We start from the raw sequence: 24,149 nt of genomic DNA, 5'->3' as shown, positions 1-24,149 counted from the left end.
TAAGTATAGCGGTAAAAACGATAATTTTGACTTTAAACTGACCATCTTTACGGACCTTTGCTAGAAGGCTAACATTCCTAAATAAGAGTTTAGCCAAGCCTACTCTACCATACTACGCGGCCTAGCATTTAACCACTACTACACCAACCTTAAGAGCAACCCCTTTAGTATTCCCTTTAATAAGCTATATAAAGCTACCCGCAACTACTTTAAAGGACTAGAATATAAGCGTAATATCTTTACTTAATAGAATGCGACCAAGCTACGGACCGTAATTAATAAGAACACTAAAAAATCGACTATAAAGTGCCTGTAAATTCTCATTAAAGACCTCCGGCACCTATAGTACGGCCTTAACACTAAGCTTTAAACAGACGACTTCCTATATAATAAACTTATTATAGCTTACCAGGAAGTAGAGCCCTATAAGTACGCCTATTATAAGCCTACAGACACCTTAGCTGGCCTTATTAATAACCTACACTCCTCTATTATAACGTATAAAGTCTTAAACTTACCAGGCAGCACTTAAGCCTTTATTACGGATATTTAATATCTATAAACAGACTTAGACGTCTACTTTACGGACCGCCGCTACTATTAGCAGCACCTATACCGACCAAGTCCCACCTATAACCCCTATAGTAACCCCCGTATAAAAACATACCCCTATAAGCGAACTAGCTAGAAGTGCTTTATATGCGGTAAGAAAGGATATTGGTCTATAAGGCATACCTAAGAAGAACATAATAAGTCTAGGAAGAGACTTAATAGCCATATTAACTAGTTTATTTTAGAATACGAAAGAGAGGAAGTAGAGGAGCCTCCTAATAAGTCAATAGAAGCCCTTATAATTAACTTTAACTTAGACGCCTAGGAATAGAAGACCTTAGAGACGTTCCTAACCACTTTTAGACCTTTTACGGACAGCTAAGCCTTTAATATTATAACCGTATTAGCCAACCGCTTATTTATACACTTAATCGCACCCGAAAACTAATCTATAAGTATACCCGCTAGACCTATTACGGACGTTACGGACTACGAACAGGACCTATTTATATATATCACTACAGACCGCTATACCCCTAAGGAATTCTACGGTGTTATAATTGATATAGGTGCCTCTAAGAAGTCTACTACAGGCTACGGACAATACCTTATATATAAGGCCACTATAAATAATAATACGGATATTAATACTACGCAGACTGGGGCCGTAAACGTCTAGTTCGGCATCGGCTTAACCGCATTAATTAGATTAGTTATAGTTAAGACTCTAATTGGCCTAGTTAACTTCCACGTAGTAAAAGTAGATACCCCTTTCCTACTCTACCTTATAGACATGGATAGGTTATAGGTGTACTATAATAATATTACGGACACCCTAATTAGCCCTATAACTGCTCTAGGAAGTAAGTATATTACCCTACTAATTACACGACGATTCGGACACCTATTCCTTATATAGGGAGAGACCTTACAGACCTACATTTAGGAATCTTTTAACTATAACCTATGCTACCTTACTAATACGGAGATCCACCGCCTGCACCGCCGTTTCGGCCACCTATTAGCCAAAAAGCTATATAGAGTCCTTAAACGCTCTAAACACGACAATATTAATAGAAAGGCAATTAACTACCTAACTAAATACTGCTCCTACTACTAGAAATACGGACGTTCCCTAGGCCGATTTAAGTTTACCCTTTATAAGGATCTTAACTTCAACTATTTAGTATATGTAGACATTATATATATTAACGGCAGCCTAGTACTATATATAATTAATAAGGCAACCCACTACTAAGCCGCCTATTAGTTGCAAAATATATTTATAAAGCATATTTAGGATATTTTACGGACCTGCTAAATTAACACGTACGTTAGACCTCCTAAGTATATCACTTATAACGCCGGTAGGAACTTTATTAGTAAGGAATTCTAGCAGTATACTACGGCTATAGCTATATTAATAAAAACTATTCTAGTTAAGGCGTATTAGTCCGTTAGGCTTATTAAGCGAGCTTATCTAGCTTTACGGAGAGCTTATTAGATTATTATAGACGAATATAAGGATATCTAAAAGGAACTGGCTCTATAGATGGCCGTAAAAGCCGTTAATAACACTACTAGCCTAGACGGACTAGTACCTACCCTCTTAGTTTACAGAGCTTACCTAAGAATAAATAACCTAGATCCTCCTACCCCGTCTATTATAGAACGAGCAGCTGCAATACGGAGGGCGATGGCCGAGATAGTTAAGCTATAGGCCAAACAAACTGTTAATAATGCCCTGCACTACCGTAACGGACCTAACATAACCTTAGTATATGACCTCCCGCTTAACTCTAAAGTCCTTATATAGCGTAAAAGCGGCAAGTAGACTAAACCCTACCGTTTACTAGCCGTAGAAAACGAGATATGCTACGTATAACTTCCTAGCGGGCTAACTAGGTTTAAAAGCACGTCCATAAAACCCTACTTTCGGCCCAAAGATACCTATAACGTCGAGCCAGATAAACTAGAAGCACCCGCCGAACTAGACAAAATAGACGTACCCCTACCTACTCTAGAAGTCCCCCAGGAACCTATTAAACCTACTAAACCTACTATAAAGCGTGGTTAAGGACGCCCCCGAAAGTACCCTATAACTAAAAACGCCATAATAAAAAATTACCTAATCTCCACAAGAATATCTACAAGGTAATCTCCGCCTGTGGATATATTAGTTTTAGTATAGGAAACCCCTTTTATAGACTTACGACGCAAAGAGATTAACGGACTACTTAAAAAGGGCATCTTTACGGTTATAACGGAGAGAGACGTTCCGCAAGGCGTCTGTATATTTAACTCGCGCTTTATTAACGAAATTAAGCACCCTAGTACTAATAAAGCCTTTAAAAAGTTAAGGCTTATTATATAAGCTTATAACGACTAGGGAAAGGACTTAGTCCTTACGCAATCGCCTATAATTTAATAGGTTAGTTAACGGATTATACTTGCGCTTACGCCTAAACTATAGCAAACTAAACCTATAGCCCTTTACCTACGGGACATCTTATAAGCCTACGTGCAGTCTAACACCTACTTAAGTAGGGACATCTTTATATAACTACCCCATGAGCTTAACCTATAACTAGGAACAATTTTATGGGTTATAAAACCCCTATACGGAGCACTAGAAGCTAGAAACTATTGGTTTAAGATATACTACTAGCATCACGTTAGTAAACTTAAAATGGAATAGTTAACCTATAACCCCTGCCTTCTATACACCCTATTAAACGGCCTTAGTATTATTAGACTCTAAATAGATAATACCCTCTTTTTAGTAGACTAAACCTTTGCGGACGCTAAAGAAACTAAACTATAAAAGGTAAAGCTTTTGGCAAAGCCGTAAGAGCAGTTAACTAAGTAGACTCTAATTAAGTTTAACGGAGGCTTAATTATATAAAAGGGCAACCTAATTAAGCTAACTTAGGAACGCCAAGCTTAAAAAAACCTAAAGCCTGTTATAGCAAAGCCTATGGACCTTACCAGTTCCCGCGGAAAGACCTATAAGACTATAAATATAAAGAATTAATACGCTGCATAGCGTGCAAGAGGCGCCTATATTGCCACAGTCTGTCAACCTAAATCTACCTATAATTTATCCTTTGCAGCCCAGGCAGTAGACCTATAAGAAGAAAATATTAAGCAGCTTAATAAGCGTATTTAGTGGCAAATTAATAATGCAGTAAGGGGATTTACTTTTTGTACCACTAGACCTAAATTCCCTTAGCTTACTAGCATTTATAGACGCCTCCTTTGCCAATAATAAAGACCTATTATCACAAATCGGCTTTGTAATTATACTTATAGACTATAATTAGAACGTAAATATACTATACTAGTCTTTAATTAAGTGCAAATAAGTAATCCGTAGTGTACTAGCTTCTAAACTATATACACTAGCTTATAGATTTAATATAGCAGCTATAATTAAATTAACGGTCTAGAAGATTCTATAGCTAGAGTAGTTACCCCTAGTTTTATATACCAATTTAAAGTCCCTTTACGACTACCTAGTTAAACTAGGTATAACATAAGAGAAGAGGCTTATAGTCAACCTAATATGCTTATATTAGGCCTATAAATGACATAAGATTACGGAGGTTAAATGGATTAGCAGCGAAAACAACCTAGCGGACGCCATAACTAAGGTAAAGCTGTGTTAAGCCCTTAAAACCCTAATTAACACGAATAAGCTTAACCTAAAAGTTATAAAATGGGTAGAACGGGACTAACGGAGCACCTATAGTACGTCTATGGCCCGTTAGAAGGCCGTATAGCTCGTTATACAGTATAGGTAGAAAATGGTGAAAAGCTATAGTGGAACTTAGTAGACTTATATAACCTGTCGAATTTTATAGGGAGGTTAAATTAACTAATTACGATTTTCTATCCCCGGGATGGAAAATTGCTATTAGCTCGCTTAGCACTAGCGCCTTAGCGGCCCTTAAGATCTGACTTATAGCTCGTCTACGGCCCGTTAAAAGGCTATACGGTTTATTTTACGGACCGTAAGTAGGACTTACGGCCAGCTTAGGGCACCGTTTAAAAGGCAGCCCAGAAGGCACCTTAGGAGGAGTTTCCTATGTATTTTCTTTTATATTTAATGGTTTTATTAAAGTAATTACGGAGGCTGTATATAGGTGGTTTCATTTTTTAAGTACCGCCAGTGTATAATTATAGCACCTATTATGCCAACCGCGTGCCTACGCGTTCGGTATAGTAGCCACGCGTTTACGCGTTAGAGTACTAACCACTTGCTTACGCGTCTAGTGCACTTATAAAGCACTAACTAATTAGGGGGAGGTGTATTAGTATATAGACCATATAGTCTGCTTTATATAATTGACAGTCACTATCATCTAAAAGAGTATACGATATTATACGTATTTCGTGCCCCTAGATCTAACTCACTCGTGCTATTAAATTAGTACAAACATTAACTAAATAGGTCCTGTTTTAAGATTAATAAATACCTCCTCTATAGGCTATTAGATCTCCTAAAATTGTCACTAATAAGTAAGGGTACTCCTTTTTCCTATATGGTAATCCTATTCTTTTAACTGCTACTAAAGAAATATAGTTCCTTATTACTCTACTATCTATTAATACTTTAAACTATTAATCTTGCTACTTAATTTATAAATTTAAGTATTATCCTTAAATTCCTTTAAGTATTATCCTTAAATTCCTTTAAGTATTATCCTTAAATTCCTTTAAGGGTTTAAGGCTCTATTACTAGTTCCCTCTAGTTCTATAGGCCTCCACTTTTCCTAATTATTAGCTGCTTAATCCTATTTATACTTAGTCCGCTTTTAGCTAATACTTAGTTTACTTTTTATCTTTAATATACTATAGACATATATTTTTTAGGCACTCTTACTACTATTATTTATTTAGGTATTCTTCTATAAGGAATCTTCCTAGCTAAAGTATTAAGTCCCCTTAGGTTTATACTTCTACTAGGTACTAACTATATATATACTTAGCATTTCTATATTTCGCCTCGCCCGGTACCTAATATATTCTTACTAAGTACTTCCGGTTCTTATCTTTAGGTACTTTATATATATTATACGCATTATCCACGTATATAATCTATACTAATATACAATATACTTAATATCTTAGGTTAACTCTTAGCTTATCTTTATCCTTAAGTTTAAACCTTTTTTATATTAATCTAAGCGTTATAACTTCGTTCGCAGGTACTAAGATTTGCCTCTTACTTCTCTAGTCCTCTAATTACTTCTTTAAATCTTTTAACGTTATAATTAAGGCTCCTTTAATATAACTTATAGCCTTTTCTATAATCGGGTGGTTTTAGACAACTTTTTCGTCTAGCTATATATAGAAATCTTCCTACTTATCGTTGTGTTGTTATCTATACCACTTTTAGTATAACCCCTTAAGTATATACGGCTTATTTATAAGGAAGTATCTTCTTATTACTATATTGTAATAGCCCTTTATATATTATTCTTCAAACCTAGTTAAAATCCCTAAATCCTTTTTATTTTCTAGTTTGGTAAGCTACTTAGCTCTTAATATACCTACTCTAGGCCTATTAGTAATTCTTTATACTAGTACTCTATCTTATATATATCCTAATATACTAAATCTCTTATTTAGTTTCTATTCTTACTATGCAATAATTTATTACCTAAATTCTTTTATAGTTTTCTTTAGTTTTTGCCTTATAAGTAAATCCTTAAAATCTTCTTACTTCTTAATCTTACTTTATTTAATAGTCCTTATTCGTGTCTAAAAATCTTAGTCCTATAGGATTCTTAACCCTAAGCTTACTTTTAGCTTAAGCTTAGCTCCTACCTTAGTCTAACTAAGCTTAGGTATTCTTATCTCTTCTTAAGAGTTTTAAATCTTACTTATCTCGTCTTAAGAGTCTTATGCCTATAGGAAACTCTATCCCGAGCTTATTTATATATCTTTAAACTAAGCTATTACCCTACTCTATTAGTTTCTATCTATTATAGGTCCTTAAATATACCTTATCTCGTCTTAAGAATCTTAGTCGTCTCTTATTTTGTCTTAAAAATCTTAAGCCTTTAGCCTTTTGCCTTTATTAAGTGCCAAAATAGTTCACTGCCCTACTTCTCTTATATCTCGCGAAGCGATAGATATTATATCTAGTGGGGTCTTAATCCCTACTAATATTCCCTATTTTATAGTGGAATTATCCTCTACCTCTTATATAACATCTCTAAGGTCTATATACTTCTAGTAAGCTACCTTTATTACCTTATTATTATTAAATGTTTCGCCTATATTAAATTCATCGTCCTTAATATCCGATCTGCGAACTAGTTTATTAGTTCCCTTATATTTTAAGGGTTTTGGCTCCTATAACTAATAGCTTACGCTATATTTAACGTCTTTATAAATCTAATATATGTTATTATAACAAAACGTAAAACTTTTAATTAAATACTCTTTTGTTCCTTATAGTATACTATTATCCCTTAATATAGGTATATCTTTTACTAGTCTTATTCCCTTTATTATATAGTAACTCTAACTATCTTTATAATCCCTTATAAAGTAACCTTATTTTCCACAATTTATATAAGCTCTATTCTTAAACTATTAACTTTACTATAGAGTCCACCTAAACGTCTTCTACTACTAAGATCCCTAATTTAGCCTCTGCTCCTTAATCCTATAATTACTAGATCCTTAACCTTTAGGTTTTTATAGTTTCTTACTCCACCTCTTATAGGCTTCTTTAGTACTACTTAGGTCTATTAACTCTGCGCTATACTATAGTTTCTAATTTAGCTTTAGTTATTGCGTACTCTACGCCTTATATAACTATAGGACTCTATCCTAACCTCTCTTAGCCTATTCCCTTTAGTAGATTTAATTATTAATCTTAATCGCTTAATTTATTAGTTCCCTTAAGGTATCCGCATCTTCTATTAGGATAATTACGTCCTAGACTTTAGCCTTAAGTCCTTGCTTATACTATATTATAAGTGCCTTATTATTCTACTTAACTTATATAGCTAGCGTCTAGAACTATATTATATACTTAATTACTAAGGTTTATTACGTAATATCTTAAAGTTTTTTTCCGCCGTAGTTACCGCCTCTAGGTCTCTAAATATTTATATAAGTCGCTCTATAAACCCTTCCTAGCTTAAGAATATAAACCGCACCTCCTAATTAGTGGTCGTTATCCCGTTTACTTATATTTCCATTAGGTAAGGCTTAAACTACTTAAGTACCCTTCCTAATAGGAATAGTCTCATATATACTATTCGATCTATAGGTGTTAGTAGCTTCGCTCCTTCTTACGTAACCTTAAAGTACATTTATATAAGAAATCCCTTAAGCTTTAATCTTTCTCCTAAGTATCTCTCAATTAAGAGTAGCTTAATCTTCGCTACTCTTATCCTATTAACCCTTTCTTCTAGCGCCGCATTGTTTGTTATTAACTAGTTAACTATCTCTTATAGCTGTTTAACCGTTATAGGTTGTTATAAGTTAGTATCCGCTATACTAGTATTACCTCCTAACCTTAAAGTAGTTGCCGCCGTTAATGGCGTTATAATAGCTACTTTTAGTAGCATATTGTTTAACTTTCTATATTTAATACCATAACTAGGTAATAATTATATAACGGAACCTTATAGCAAGTACTACGATAGGCTTATTATTAGGCTAGGTGTATAAGTAATATAAATTAAAGTTAACAATGTAATAATAACTGGTGGAGTAGTTGCCTAATAGATTAACTCTAATTATATTCTAAGAATTACTATAAAGAAAGAAACTATCTAGGTAGGGACTAAGGGTCCTTAAATACATAACCGTACTCCTATAAAATCCTCCTTATACGTAATATACGTGTGCTTTATATACTCTATTATAGATTACTTAAATCCTATAAATTATACAGATCCTATTATATAACCTTAGTTACTATTCTTTATTACATAGTTCTACTAGCTCCATTCTAGGCCGTGCCTAAATTAACTAACTAGCTTCTTTTGACTCCTCTTTTAGTAGTTATAATATCGTACTTAAAGCGTCCGTAATAATCTCTATATTTTATAAGGTTACTAAATAGGCTTTTATTATCTTTATAGCGTAGATAGTTTATAAATTAGTTAATAATTACTCTAACCCTGCGGAGCTTTGCTGCGGATATTAGATTAGTATAAAAATAGGAAGTATACGCTATGTTCCTTAATATTAGATACTAAGTTAGGTGTTATTTTCCCACCTTAATTACTAAGTTAATATTACCATATCTATAGATTTCTGCCCTAGAATCTCTAGCTATTACTATAGATATACTTAGCTTAAAGTTACGGAAGTATCTAATATTATTACAAAAGTAGGTGTCTGCTATAGTATTATATCCCTAGGTATTAATTAAAGATAGATCTAGATAATCCTATAATAATATTAATAATAAAAAGGATATTATTATAGCAGCCGCTATAGCTTAGGGCCTATTTAGATCCTTAATCTTTTTAGTAATAGATAAAGTTAATATAGACGTCCTTAACCTAGGGCCTTCCCTCTTAATTACTTAACCCTTTTATTATAATACTGCTTATTTATTAGGACCTTAAGCCATTTCTAATACCTTCTTAAATACTTATTATTTGGTATAAAGTTCGGACCTTAAAGAGACTAAAACAGTTACTTATAATTCTTTAACTTATAGGGTAAACTATAAGCAAAGCACTTTACCTTAGGTAATTAAGAAGGTATTGGGGTAGTAAACGTTATAGAATCTATAGATGGCTGCCTTAAGAGTATGGTATAGGCGTTACGTCCCATATTTAAATGCTTATAAAGGAGGTTAAATTCCTTAATTATTATTACTATTTTAAGCTTCTTTAACCTCTTTACTACCTTTTAAATAAAGGTATAATATAAAGCTAGATAGATCTCCTTATAGTCCTAAATAAAGGCTTATATAACGCTGCCTTCTATTACCTCTATTAACCTTTCCTCTAGCTCTTTACTATTCTATATAATAGTAATATAAAGCTAAAGCTAAGATTCTAGAGTCTAACGTTTAGGCCCTTATTTCCATTTCTTAAAATTGTCTCATACTATTTACTGCAATATAGCTTAAGATAGCTTTGCTACCTTTTTTAGCTGCCTTAAAATCGAATATAGTATAGTAAGGTTTTTAAGATATTCTAAGAAGTGTTACGGTACTGACCTGACGCATATTGTTTTATACTGTCTCGTACTATCTTATACTATCTTATGCTGTTTCCTACTATTAGCTAGCCCACCACTAGCGCCTCAGCGGCTGGCCCTACTATTTATATACAATACCCCCTTTTACCTTCTTCTCCTCTTTATACCACAACGTAGTTATTTAGTCTACTTTATTACAGCACCGTAACAAGTTATAGTATCTCTAATTGCGCCCTGTTATAACCTTTATTTTTTCCTAGTCTATTTATTCCGTTTTCCTAGTATAATGTTATAAATAATCTTAGTACTACAGCCAGCCTTATAGACTTTAATTGCCTTACACAGATCCCTTAAAAAGGGCAACTATAATATAGATAATACCCCATCGGCGAATATACGCGAAGCACTCGCCTGCCTTTTTAATACCTCCTATACCCACATTGCCTAGGCAATTAGGAGTAGCCTAGAGTACCCTAAAGACCTTAACGTAGCAGGAACCTTCTAGTACCTCTCTATATGTACAACTTTTCTAACTAGTATTAAGAGCGGTCTCTAAGCCGTCTATAATAAAGGCCGAACTATAAAGTCCTAACTTAAAGAAGCTTAGCAGAGAATTAACTCCCTTAAGACGCTTAAACTACGTATACAACAATACGAACAGTAAGCCTTTATAAATACTCAGACTATATAAAGTCTAAGCCTTTAGATTACTATACTTACCTAGACCATTGCCGATAAGAATACCGCTACTAGCTCTCCTCTTCTAACTAAGCCCCGTAGAAAAAAAGCGTAAAGCAAAAGATCTAACCCCATTTAATGGTAAGGGATCACCAACTAAAAAGTAAGAAAAATTTTAAAATATGGGAAATAAAGATTTAAGGCGTTTTCTAGAGGGATGTAAAGTGCTTTAAGACCCTAATAGACGAAGTCATCTATATATTAGACATGCTAACAGATAAAGTTTATAACTATATTAAGCATGGCCTTAATATACTACGTATATACCCAAACAACTTAAGCAAATGGACCTTCTTTAACTAAGAGTCTATGTTCGTGTATATGAGGAAGTACTATAAGACTATAGATATAACCTAAGCAGCTAAAAATAAGCTAGATACCTTAAGCTAAGGCGAGCGTAACTACTGGTCCTAGAAAGTAGAGCTTAATAAGTTAATAATTAAAGTAAACAAGACTAAGGAATAAAAAGTGGATCTACTTAAGAAGAATATTTCCTCTAAGATAAATGACCTGGCCCTTACCCTTAGCCGTAAAATCGGCGATGCTAACTATAAAGGCTAGAGCGAGTAAATGGACGTATTTGCCTATAACCTATAAAACTATACCTACTATACTAAGCTAAATACCGCTAAGCTAAGTACTGCTAGTAGCTATTGACCTATATTACCGTAGAATAACCTAATAAACCTTAACGCCGTTAAGTTTGGCAGTAGTAGTAATAGTCTCCCTAATAACGTCCGAAGATATTATACGGATAATAGACTTTATATGGCGTGTAGTCAACCTAGCCACTAAAAAGATGCTTATAACCCCTAAAAGAACCTAAATCCCCTTCTAATGCCACCGTACTAACCCCCTCCTAGCCGCGGCGGATTCTTTAACAGAGGGGATGGTAATTAAGGCGGTAACTATAGACGAGGACGTAGGTTTGAACATAGAAACCCGCCCCTATAATTCCTTTCCCTAATATAGCCTTAGCTAATAGTCCCGTACGCGAACTACGGATAAGTACTTTATGCTATTACTAATTATAAGACCGGCCGTATTATCGGTAAAGTACCTTCTAGCATATATATACCGTTAAAGACTAATACGTTTGGATATACTAGCTAAAACCACGGCCACTAGCTAAGCCCCATAATTTAGCTATTAAAACGCTAACCCTTAGACTAAGTTGCCTTTAAGGGTTAGAACCATACGGGGAGGAGGATAAAAGAATTAGATCTATGCTACTAGATTAGTTAGACCTTATTTTAAGCCAGCTACTACTTAACCTTAGAATAGTAAATAGCAATAGAAATGCCATCCTTATTTAGACCTACCTCTCCTTACTATATAACCTACTCCTATAAGTTCTTATTAAAACAGTAAGCCTTATTAATACTAGTAGTATAGCACTAGCGTTTACAGATAAAGACTCGCTTATAAAAAAGCATAATATTATAATAAAAAGACTCCTAGTCCTAAAACTACTCCGCCTTACTAATAGACTCCTATCTGGGTTTATTACCTACTACCCCATAATAATAATAATAATTAGCCACTATATAGAATCTATACTCTTCTATATTACAAAGTTATTACCCTTTATACTAGTAATTCTTAGAATGCCCTAGCTTAAAAAGCATAACCTAAGGGCAGACTTCTCCGCCCTAGAGCTTAAGTTTAACTCTAATTACTATGCCTATAACTATCTCCTATAGCATATTCCCGACTATAACTAAGTAGCACTACGCGGACGCATTATACGGCCAACGCTTAAATACCGTTAGCTGATAGTAAAAGAGGTGCCTAATACTGGTGAGCTAATATACGTAGTAAACCAAGCAGAGATTCTGGAAGACTAGACCACCGCCCTATTCCCTAAAAAATAAATACCGCTAGAACTATAAGTCCCCTATATATACCCGCTTAACCTAAGTTAGCTAATAAGACACCTAACTTTAAGTTATTTGCTATACGTATATACGACCGCATGTATAATAGCTAAGGGCATTATAGCTAAAACCAAAACCAGAGCAATTAAGACCTCCCCCCCATAACGCCTAACTTTATACCCGTCCCCTACACGTACCGTATAGGGCCGCCGCCTCGTTTCCGCCCCCCTAGGCCGACTAAGCTGTGCTAGCCTAGCCGTAGCACCGAAAAACTAAACACGCCCTAACCTAGATAACATTAGATGCACTTATGCCGTTAATTTCACCTAGTTCTGTAAATAAAAAGACGTAAAGGTAATAAGGATCTATATAGCGGAGCTAGTAGAACTAATTAAATAAGAAGAGTATTAATAGCTGCTTAAGGAGTTGCCTATAGGCCTAATAGAAGTACTAAACCTATTAGAAAGGTCTTTCCGCTGGCTAGTAGAAGGCGACTATATAATAGATAAAGCCCGTAAAGCACTACCCCTCTATTTTTATAACTTCCTTAAGATAAACCTAAAAATAAAGTCTAAGTCCCTACGCCAAAAGATAGTTAATACTAATATTAAGAAATTTCTAAAAGGTAAACTAGGATTAACCTGCGAAGATATTTTACAACGCTTATTAAAAGAGTTTCGCGAATATATTAAACACTTCTTCCCCAAGAATGTAGATAAGCTGCCCCCTTACCAACTATAGGACTATAAAATTAAGATTATACCCGGAAAATAGGCCCTATATTATAAAAATAGACCACTCTTACCCACTAAACTTAGTTATATAAAGAAGTAGATTAACAAGATACTAGATAAGGGTTTTATCCGCGAATTAACCTCACTAGCCGCTGTACTACTCCTCCTTACTACGAAACCTAGCGGTGGTATATAAATCTGCTATAACTACTAAGGCCTAAACACAGTTACTATTAAGAATCGGTATCTATTACTACTAGTCCGCGAGATACTTAATGCACTTTATAGTGCTAAGTACTTTACTAAGCTTAACGTAATTGCTACGTTTAACTAAATCTGGATTGCGGAAGGCCATAAGTGGCTTATAGCATTTATTACCCAATTTAGGCTCTATAAAATGTTAATTACACTATTTAGTCTCTATAACGCACCCGCTATATTTTAAAACTATATTAACTATATTCTACACAACGCCCTTAACAACTACTGCACTACGTATCTTAATAATGTCCTTATCTTCTTAAAAACACGCGCTAAGTATATAAAATATATAAATAAAATTATCTAGAGACTTAGTAATGCTAGACTGCAGATTGATATTAATAAGTTTAAGTTTTATACTACCAAAACAAAATACCTTAGCTTAATTATCTTAACTAAAGGCATAACTATGGACCCTAAGAAGGTACAGGCCTTATAGAAATAAAAGGACCCGACGTTAGTTAAGGAACTACAGTAATTTCTTAGCTTTGCGAACTTCTACTAACAATTTATTTAAGGCTACTCTAAGGTAGTTAAGCCTATAACTAGGCTACTAAAGAAGAGCGTTAGCTAGTTATAGGGCCTTAACTAAACACAGGCGTTTTAGACCCTAAAAACAGCGTTTACTATAGCACCGGTCTTAGCGTATTACGACTATATAAAGAAGACTATAATAGAGACAGACGCCTTAAACTAGGCTTTAGGTAAAGTGCTTTATTAAGCTAATGAAAGTAATAAGCTTAAGCTAGTCACATTCTTCTTTACTAAGCACTTAGCCCCTAAATATAACTATAAAATATATAATAAGGAGCTCCTAGTAATTATAAAAGCACTAAAAAAATAGTACCCCGAACTGTAAGGAACTAAGCAGCCGTTTAAAATTATTACGGACCATAAAAACCTCCAGACCTTTATAACAACAAAATAATTAAACTAGCGCCAAGTCCGCTAAGCTAAGTTCCTTTCCCAATTTAACTTTGTTATTACCTATAGGCCTAGCACTAAAGCTATAATCCTAAACGCTCTTAGCCGCCTTTTAGGTATTACACCTACCGATGCTAATAACAAACGCCTATAACACTAAGACCGCGTTGTTTTACTACTAAAGAAAGTCGATCCTACTATCCTAGAAGAGCTACTGAGCGAATCCTAAAACTAGAACATTAAAGACTTTATTACAGTAATAGACCCAGAGCCTAAAAAAAAAACCCTTAAGGAGCTTATTAAGAATGCCTATACAGAAAATAAACTCATTAGGAATATACTAGCTACGCTACGCAAACGGGAAGACTATAAAGCACGCCGTTAGCCTAAGCAGATTAGGAAGCTGCTCCGCTATAACAAATCCGAATATTTAATTATTGACGGCCTAATCTACTATAGGAACTAAGTATTTGTCTCTAATTTACCTAAACTTGTAACGGAACCTTGTAGCAAGAACTACAATAGGCTTGTTATTAGGCTAGGTGTATAGGTGCAAATTAAAGTTAACAACGTAATAATAACTGGTAGAGTAGTTGCCTAATAGATTAACTCTAATTATATTCTAAGAATTACTATAAGGAAGGAACTATCTAGGTAGGGACTGTGGTCCTTTAAATATATAACTATACTCCTATAAAATCCTTCTTATATATAAGGTACGTATGCTTTATCTGCTTTATTACGGATTATATAGATCTTATAGATTATATAGATTACGTTATATAACCTTAGTTACTATTCCTTATTATATAGCTCTATCGGTTCTATTTTAAACCGTACTTATATTAACTAACTAGCTTCTTTTAACTCCTCTTCTAGTAGTTATAGTATTATACTTAAGGCGTCCGTAACACTATTTTCCTCCTCTTTATCTTTATCCTTAAAGATCCTAAACATCTTTAAGTTATTTACTAGAAGTATAATATCCGTCTAATTAATTTAGTTAATATTATTGCTTATTATACCTAAAGCAATTTCTTCTTTGTTAACAGCCCGTCGGTCTTATACTATTACTACAATATTGTCTCTTAGTAAGATTATACCATCTTTATATTCTTATTATTTAAAAAAGGGGTTAGTTTATATTATGTTGGTAAATCTATCTTCCTAATAACCGTCCTTTTACTCGGAGTGTACTAAAGCGAATATTTATTCGTCTTATAACGTTCGCTCTATCTCTAATACTAAATATATATAACCTATTACTCTTAATAGTTATCTAGTTCCCTAATTAATTTATCTTAGGGTTTTGTGTTTAATCTACTGCTATATAGCTAGATAATAAACTATCTATTGCTTTGGCGGAGTTGCGCTAATCTTATAATACTAAATAAGAGGCTGCTAATGCTTAGTAACGGGCCCTTAAGTCTTATCTTACGGCGTCCGCTTAGTTAATTTATCTTAAGAAGGTTTATTTTAAAGAGTAGAAACTTATAGAATAGGGTTTATAGGAACTTAGTAATAAAAGAATAGATCCTTTTTTGGCTAAGAAGGAAATAGATCTAAATAGCTCGGCAACTGCTCTTCTTAGGTCCCCCTTAGGTGATTTGTTTTTTAGTAATTCTTCTTTATTAATACTACCTGACCTAATCTCTTCTAATACTCCTATACCTTTCCTATAGTGTTCTTTAAATTCTTTAGTAGTTCCTAGGTAGTCTTATTATAGCCTATTTACTTAACCTTATACTATATTTTATTATTAACGTCCTTATAACTAATAATCTTTAAAACTTACTATTTATCTTCTTTTTGCCCTTTATACGTGTCTGCCTTATAAACTAGTAGCTTAATATTTCCGTATGCTGGCTCTAGCATTACAATATACTATACTAAGTAGATTTTTATTTTGGCTAGTAGGTCTAACTTAAACGTAACTGGTAAAATCCTCTATATAATTTTAAAAGGTCCTAGTTTAACGTAGTCTAACTTCTTACTTAGTCGTTAACTCTTAAAAATTTATATAGTAGCTATACTTTATCTCCCTCCTTAAGATCTAGTCCCTTAGATCTCTTAGCGTTATAGTACTTTTTTATTCTCTCTTATACTGTTTTTACTAATTCTATAAGGTCTGCATAAAGATTTATTAATATATTTATTCTTTCTTTAGCTATACTACTTATTTTCTTTACTTACTATAGTNANAACGATGTTNTTAGCTTATATCNNTAATTTNCCTTAAATAGNAATATNCCTATNCNTTNNTANNGTGTTATATTATATNNAAACTATATAACTGGTAATAATAATACCTAATTATTCTGTGCGTAATTAATATAGTGCTTTAAATACTGCTCTAGTGTCTAATTTAATCTTTCTATTTAACCGTCTGTCTGTAGATAATATATTATAGAAGTTACTACTCTAACTCCTTATTCCGCTAAGAATACCTCTTAGAATACTGCTATAAATCTTAGATCTCTATTTAATATAATCTTACTTAGTACTTTATATCTTATAAATACTTCTTTAATATAGATTCTAGCGACATCTTTTACTAATATTTCTTCTATATATGCTATAAAGTATCCCCACTTTATAAGCTTGTCTACTATTACTAAAATTACGTTATAATCTTATCTAGTAATAGGATCTCTTAATTTTAGTAACTTAATAATAAAGTTCTATAATATAACCTCCTATAGTCTTTCTAGTATTTTAATAGGTTGTAGCCCTCCATATAGCTTATACCTTATTAGTTTATTTCTTTAGCAATCTAGATATTCTTATATAACTTTTCTTGCTAAGCCCTAGATTCTATTAATAATATACTCCTCTTAAAATCTTAACACTAAGCCTTTAGCTCCATTATGTCCTTAGGTTATTCCCTTATAGAATTCTTTTATTAAATATTCTGCTATGCTTTTTAGGATATACTTTACTTTTTAATACTCGTATATATCTGTCTATAAATCTTCTAGCTATGCTTTTAGAATTTTCTATACCCAAAGGCTTTCTAGTAACTTATAAACTTGCTCTAGTTCTTTCTAAGTTGCTATAATTTTTAGATAATTATACCTAATTAATCCGTCTGTATTTTTTTGCAGTAAAGCCCCTAATAGCTTTTTATTATTTTATAGTTTAGCTTTTTAACTTAGAGCATCTACTTATATATTGTCTGTGCCTTTAGTATACTAAATCTTAAAATAGTATTCTGCAAGCATCTCTACCTATTTAACCTATCTTTAGTTAAGTTCCTTTGTTATTAAAAATCCTATTAGGTTCTTATAATCCGTCTTAATTATAAATAGTTTCTCTATACCTTATAAGAATGCTCTCTATTTCTTTAATGCTGTAACTATACCTAATAACTCCTTATTATAAATGTCATAGTTTAACTCTAGTGGTGTTATCTTTTAAATATAATATGCTACTAGGTGCTATCCATCTAGATACTTCTATATAAAGTACGCCCCTAGTATATAGTCTAATATATTAATTTTTATAACCGTTTTTAGTCCTAGTTAATAGATCTTAAGAACTAGCTCCTAGGTAAATATCTCTTTAACTTATTTAAATAACTCCTATTACTCCTTTCCCTATACCTATAGTTCTTCTTTCTTCGTTAATTATATAAATAGCTTAATATCCTTTAACTATTGCGCTATAAACCTTCTATAGTAATTACAAAACCCTAAAAACGATCTTAACTATATAACGTTCTCTAGTTCTTACTAATTTACTATAGCCTTAATCTTCTTTAGATCTATACTAAGTTAGCCTAGTTTAATAATAAATCCAACGAAATTGGTCTTCCTAGTAAAGAACTTGTATTTCTTAATTACTACTAATATCTATTCTTCCTATAGTCTCTTTAAGACCCATTTAACGTATTCTCCATATTCTTCCTTATTTATTAAATAGATAATAATATTATTAAGATATACTATAACAAATTCATCTAAGTGTTCTCCTAATATATTGTTAATACGCTTCTANAATATNGCTAGTGCGTTTATAAGCCTAAATTATATAACTAATAGCTTATATAGTTCTTCCTTTAACCTAAAGGCTGCCTTCTATTTATTGCCTCCCTTAATTTTAATCTAATGGTATACCTATCTTAGATCTATCGTTATAAAGATTTACGCGTTACCTATCCTGTCTTAGATCTTACTAATTAAGGGTAAAGGATATCTATCCTTTCTAGTAATGATGTTTAACTGTTTATAGTTAATACATAGCCTTAGTTTGCTATTCTTCTTTAGTATAAATAGTACTAGATATCCTACTAATGACTATAATAGTCTAATATATCCCTTTTATAAGTTTTTTTTGGATAAACTCTTTTAATACTCTACCTTTTTCTTTAGTAAGCTTATAGATTAAAAAGAACCTTAAACTTACTCCTAGTTCCAATTCTATTTTATAGTCCTATACTATATACTCTAACAGCTTTTTACTTTCCGGTAACTATAGTTTCTTACCGTACTTATAGTATCTTTTTAGTATATAGCTTAGTCCTTTTTCTGTTTCTTTATAGGTCGCTCCTACTTAGTACTATACTAACTTAGCTTATTATTATATCTTATGGCGTTAAGTATCCCTAATATTAACCTAACCTATAACCCAATTAATCTTTAGATTATATTCCTGTAACTAAGGTATTTCTAATACTGCCTTATTATTGCCTAATGGTAATATATTAAAAGATATCTCGATTTATCTCCCTTTAATGGTTAACTAAATAGGTCCTGTTTTAAGATTAATAATACCTCCTTTATAGGCTATTAGATCTCCTAAAATTGTTACTAATAGGTAAGGGTGCTCCTTTTTCCTATGTGATAATCCTATTCTTTTAACTGCTGCTAGTAAGATATGGTTCCTTATTGCTCTACTATTTATTAGCGCTTTAAACTACTAATCTTACTATTTTACTTATAAATTTAGGTATTGTCCTTAAATTCCTTTAAGGGTCTAAGGCTCTACCACTAGTTTCCTTTAGTCTTATAGGCCTCTACTTTTCCTAACTATTAGCTGCTTAATCCTATTTATACTTAGTCTACTTTTAGCTAATACTTAGTTCGCTTTTTGTTTTTAATATACCATAAACACGTGTTCTCTAGGTATTCTTTTATAAGGAATCTTCCTAGCTAAAGTATTAAGTCTCCTTTACTTTGCACTTCTATTAGGTGCTAACTATATATATACTTAACATTTTTATACTTTACCTCTTCTTATAACCAATATATCCTTATTAGGTATTTTCAATGTTTATCCTTTAGTGCCCTATATATATTATACGCATTATTTACGCACGCAATCTATACCAATATATATATACTTAATGTCTTAGGTTAACTCTTAGCTCGTCTTTATTCTTAAGTTTAAACCTTTTTTATATTAATCTAAGCGTTACAACTTTATTCGCAGGTACTAAGATTTGCCTCTTACTTCTCTAGTCCTCTAATTACTCCTTTAGATCCTTTATTGTTATAATTAAGGCTCCTTTAATATAACTTATAGCCTTTTCTATAATCGGGTGGTTTTAGATAACCTTTTTATTTAGCTATATATAGAAACCTTCCTACTCGTTATTATATCTTTATCTATACCACTTTTAGTATAACCCTTTAAGTATATACAGCTTATCCGTAAGGAAGTGTCTTCTTATTACTATATTATAATAGCCCTTTATATATTATTCCTTAAACCTAATTAGGATTCCTAAATCCTCTTCTTATTCCAGTTTAGTAAGCCACTTAACTCTTAGTATGCCTATCTTAGGCTTATTAGTAATTCTCCATACTAGTGCTCTATCTTATATATATCCTAATATATTAGATCTCTTATCTAGTTTCTGTTCTTACTATACGGTAATTCTTACTCTAAATTCTTCTATAGTTTCTTTTACTTTACGTCTTATAAGTAGATTCTTAAAGTCTTCCTACTTTTTAATCTTAGCTTATTTAATGGTCCTTATCCTTACTTAGAAATCTTAGTCCTATAGGATTCTTAATCCTAAGCTTAATTTTAACTTAAGCTTAGCTCTAGCCTTAGTCCAACTAGGCTTACTTAGTATTCTTATCTTATTTTAAAAGTCTTAAATCTTACTTATCTCGTCTTAAGAGTCTTATGCCTATAGGAAACTCTGTCCCAAGCTTATTTATATATCTTTAAACTAAGCTACTACCCTGCTCTAACGGTTTCCGTCTATTATAGGTCCTTAGGTCTGCCTTATCTTGTCTTAAGAATCTTAGTCGTCTCTTATCTTGTTTTAAGAATCTTAAGCCTTTATATAACGGAACCTTGTAGCAGGAACTACAATGGGCTCGTTAATAGGCTAGGTATATAGGTAATGCAAATTAAAGTTAACAACGTAATAATAACTAGTGGAGTGGTTGCCTAACAGATTAACTCTAATTATATTCTAAGAATTACTATAAGAAAGGAACTATCTAGGTAGGGATTAAGGGTCCTTAAATACACAACCGTACTCCTATAAAATCCTTCTTATACGTAATATACGTCTTATACATAAGGTACGTAAGTTCCTCTCGTTTTTTGCGTTTAATATGTAGCACGTTATATGACCTTAGTTACCATTTCTCGTTATATAGTTTTACCGGCTCTATTCTAGACCATGCCTAAATTAACTAACTAGCTTCTTCTAACTCCTCTCCTAGTAGTTATAGTATTATACTTAAAGCGTCCGTAACACTATCTCTCTTCTTTTTATCTTTATCCTTAAAGATCCGAAATATCTCTAAGTTATTTACTAGAGGTATAATATCCGTCTAATTAATTTAGTTGCTATTATTACTCATTATACCTAAAGTAATTTCTTCTTTATACGCCCAACGTCGTGCTCGCACTATTGCTGTAATATTATCTCTTAGTGAGATTATACCGTCTCCGTATTCTTGTTACTTAAAAGAGGAATTAGTTTATATTACGTTAGCAAACCTATCTTTATAATAACCGTCCTCTTATTTAGAGTGCACTAAAGCAAATATTTATTTATCCTATAACGTTTACTCTACTTCTAATACTAAATATACGCGACCTATTACTCTTAATAGTTGTCTAGTTCCCTAATTAATTTGTCTTAGGGTCTTATATTTAATCTACTGCTACGTGGCTAGATAGTAAACTGTCTTAGGCTTTTACTAAGCTAGAATGTTCTTAGAATACGGAATAGAAGGCCCTAAATGCTCGTATCGCGGCATCTACTCAATTGCTCCGTCTTAAAAAGGTTTATAAAAAGGTGCGTTTTAAGGAGTAAAAACTTATAAAATAGGGTCTATAGGAACTTAGTAATAAAAGAACAGATTCTCTTCTAATAGAGAAGGAAATAGATCTAAGTAGTTCGGCAACTGCTCTTCTTAGGTCCCCCTTAGGTGACTTATTCTTTAGCGATCCTTCTTTATTAATACTGCCTAACCTAATCTCCTCTAATACTCCTATACCTTTCCTATAGCATTCTTTAAATTCTCTAGTAGTTCCTAGGTAGTCTTATTATAGCCTATCTACTTAACCTTATACTATATTTTATTATTAACATCCTTATAACTAACGATCTTTAAAACTTGCTATTTATCTTCTTCTTATCCTCTATACGTGTCTACTTTATAAACTAGTGGCTTAATATTCCTATATACTAGCTCTAGCATTATAATATACTATATAGGGTAGATCTTTATTTTAGCTAGTAGGTTTAACTTAAACGTAATCGGTGAAATCCTCTATATAATTTTAAAAGGTCTTAGTCTAACGTAGTCTAACTTCTTACTTAGTCGTTAACTCTTAAAATTTTTATGTAGTAGCTATACTTTATCTCCCTTCTTAAGATCTAGTTCCTTAGATCTCTTAGCGTTATAATACTTTTTCATTCTCTCTTATACCTTTTTCGCTAATTCTATAAGGTCTATATAAAGATTTATTAACGTCTTTATTCTTTCTTTAGCTATGCTACTTATTTTCTTTACTTACTGTAGTAATAATAATAATATTCTTAGCTCATATCCATAATTTGCCTTAAATAGTAATATGCCTATTCCTTCTTAAGGTGTTATATTATATGCAAACTATATAACTGGTAATAACGCTACCTAATTATTCTGCGCGTGGTTAATATAGTGTTTTAAATACTACTTTAGTGTCTAATTTAATCTTTCCGTTTAACCGTCTGTCTGCGGATAATATGCGGTAAAAGTTACTACTCTAACTCCTTGTTCCGCTAAGAATACCTCCTAAAATGCTACTATAAATTTTAGATCTCTGTCTAATATAATCTTACTTAGTACTCTATGTCTTATAAACACTTCTTTAACATAGATTCTAGCGATATCTTTAGCTGAGATTTCTTCTATATATGCTATAAAGTATCCCTACTTTATAAGCTTGTCTACTATTACTAAGATTACGTTATAATCTTATCCGGTAATAGGATCTTTTAACTTTAGTAACTTAATAATAAAGTCCTATAATATAACCTCCCATAGTCTTTCTGGTATTTTAATAGGTTATAGCCCTCCATATAGCTTATACCTCATTAGTTTATTTCTTTAGCAATTTAGATATTCCTTTATAACTTTTTGTGCTAGTTTCTAAATTCCATCAATAATATACTCCTCTTAAAGTCTTAACACTAAGCCTATGGCTCTATTATGTCCTTAAGTTATTCCCTTATAGAATTCTTCCATAAATTGTTCTGCTATACTTCTTAGGATATACTTAGCTTCTCGATTTTCGTATATATCTACTTATAGATCTTCTAGCTATACTTCTAGAATTCTTTATACCTAAAAGCTCTTTAGTATCTCGTAAACTCTTTCTAGTTCTTCTTAAGTTGCTATAATTTTTGGATAGTTGTACCTAATTAATCCGTCTATATCTCTTCGTAGTAAAGCCCCTAATAGCTTTTTGTTACTCTATAGTTTAGCCTTTTAACTTAGAGTATCTGCTCGCGTGTTGTCTATACCCTTAGTATACTAAATCTTAAAATAGTATTCTGTAAGCATCTCTGCCTATCTAACCTATTTTTAGTTAAGTTCCTTTATTATTGTTACGGACGCTTTAAGTACAATATTACGACTACTTGGAGAAGAGTTGGAAGAAGCTAGTTAGTTAATTTAGGCATAGTCCAGGATGGAGCCAATAGAACTATATAACGAGGAATAGTAACCAAGGTCACGTAAGGTGATCTATATAATCTGTAGGATCTATATAATCCGTAATAGAGTAGATAGAGCGCACGTATATTATATACAAGAAGGATTTCATAGGAGTACGGTTGTGTATTTAAGGACCCTTAGTCCCTACCTAAATAGTTCCTTCCTTGTAGTGATTCTTAGAATATAATTAAAGTTAATCTGTTAGGCAACCACTCCACCAGTTATTATTATTAGCTTTAGTTTATATTACCTATATACTTAGCCCATTAACGAGCCTACCGTAGTACCTGCTACAAGGTTCCGTTATACAATCACTACTTAGTTATAGTATTAAATAAAGGAAGTCAAATAACATGCCACTAAAAGCACCAACCATAACGCCATTAACGGCGGCAACTACTTTAAGGTTAGGTAACGACACCAGTATAGTAGATACTGACTTATAGCAACCTATGACGGTCGGACAGTTATAAGAGGTAATTAATTAGTTAATAGCTAATAATGCAGCGTTAGAGGAACGGGTTAATGGGATTAAAGCAGTAAAGGTTAAGTTATTATCAATCGAGAGATTCTTAGGAGAAAGATTAAAGCTTAAAGGATTTCTTACGCAAATGCACTTTAAGGTTTTATAAGAAGGGGTAAAGCTACTAACACCTATGGATTGAATAGCCTACGTAGGACTATTCTTATTAGGAAGAGCACTA

This window comes from Cenococcum geophilum (assembly GCF_001692895.1).
Source record: "Cenococcum geophilum 1.58 unplaced genomic scaffold K441scaffold_22, whole genome shotgun sequence".
In the NCBI taxonomy this organism is placed as follows: domain Eukaryota; kingdom Fungi; phylum Ascomycota; class Dothideomycetes; order Gloniales; family Gloniaceae; genus Cenococcum; species Cenococcum geophilum.
This window is presented reverse-complemented; position numbering follows the sequence as displayed.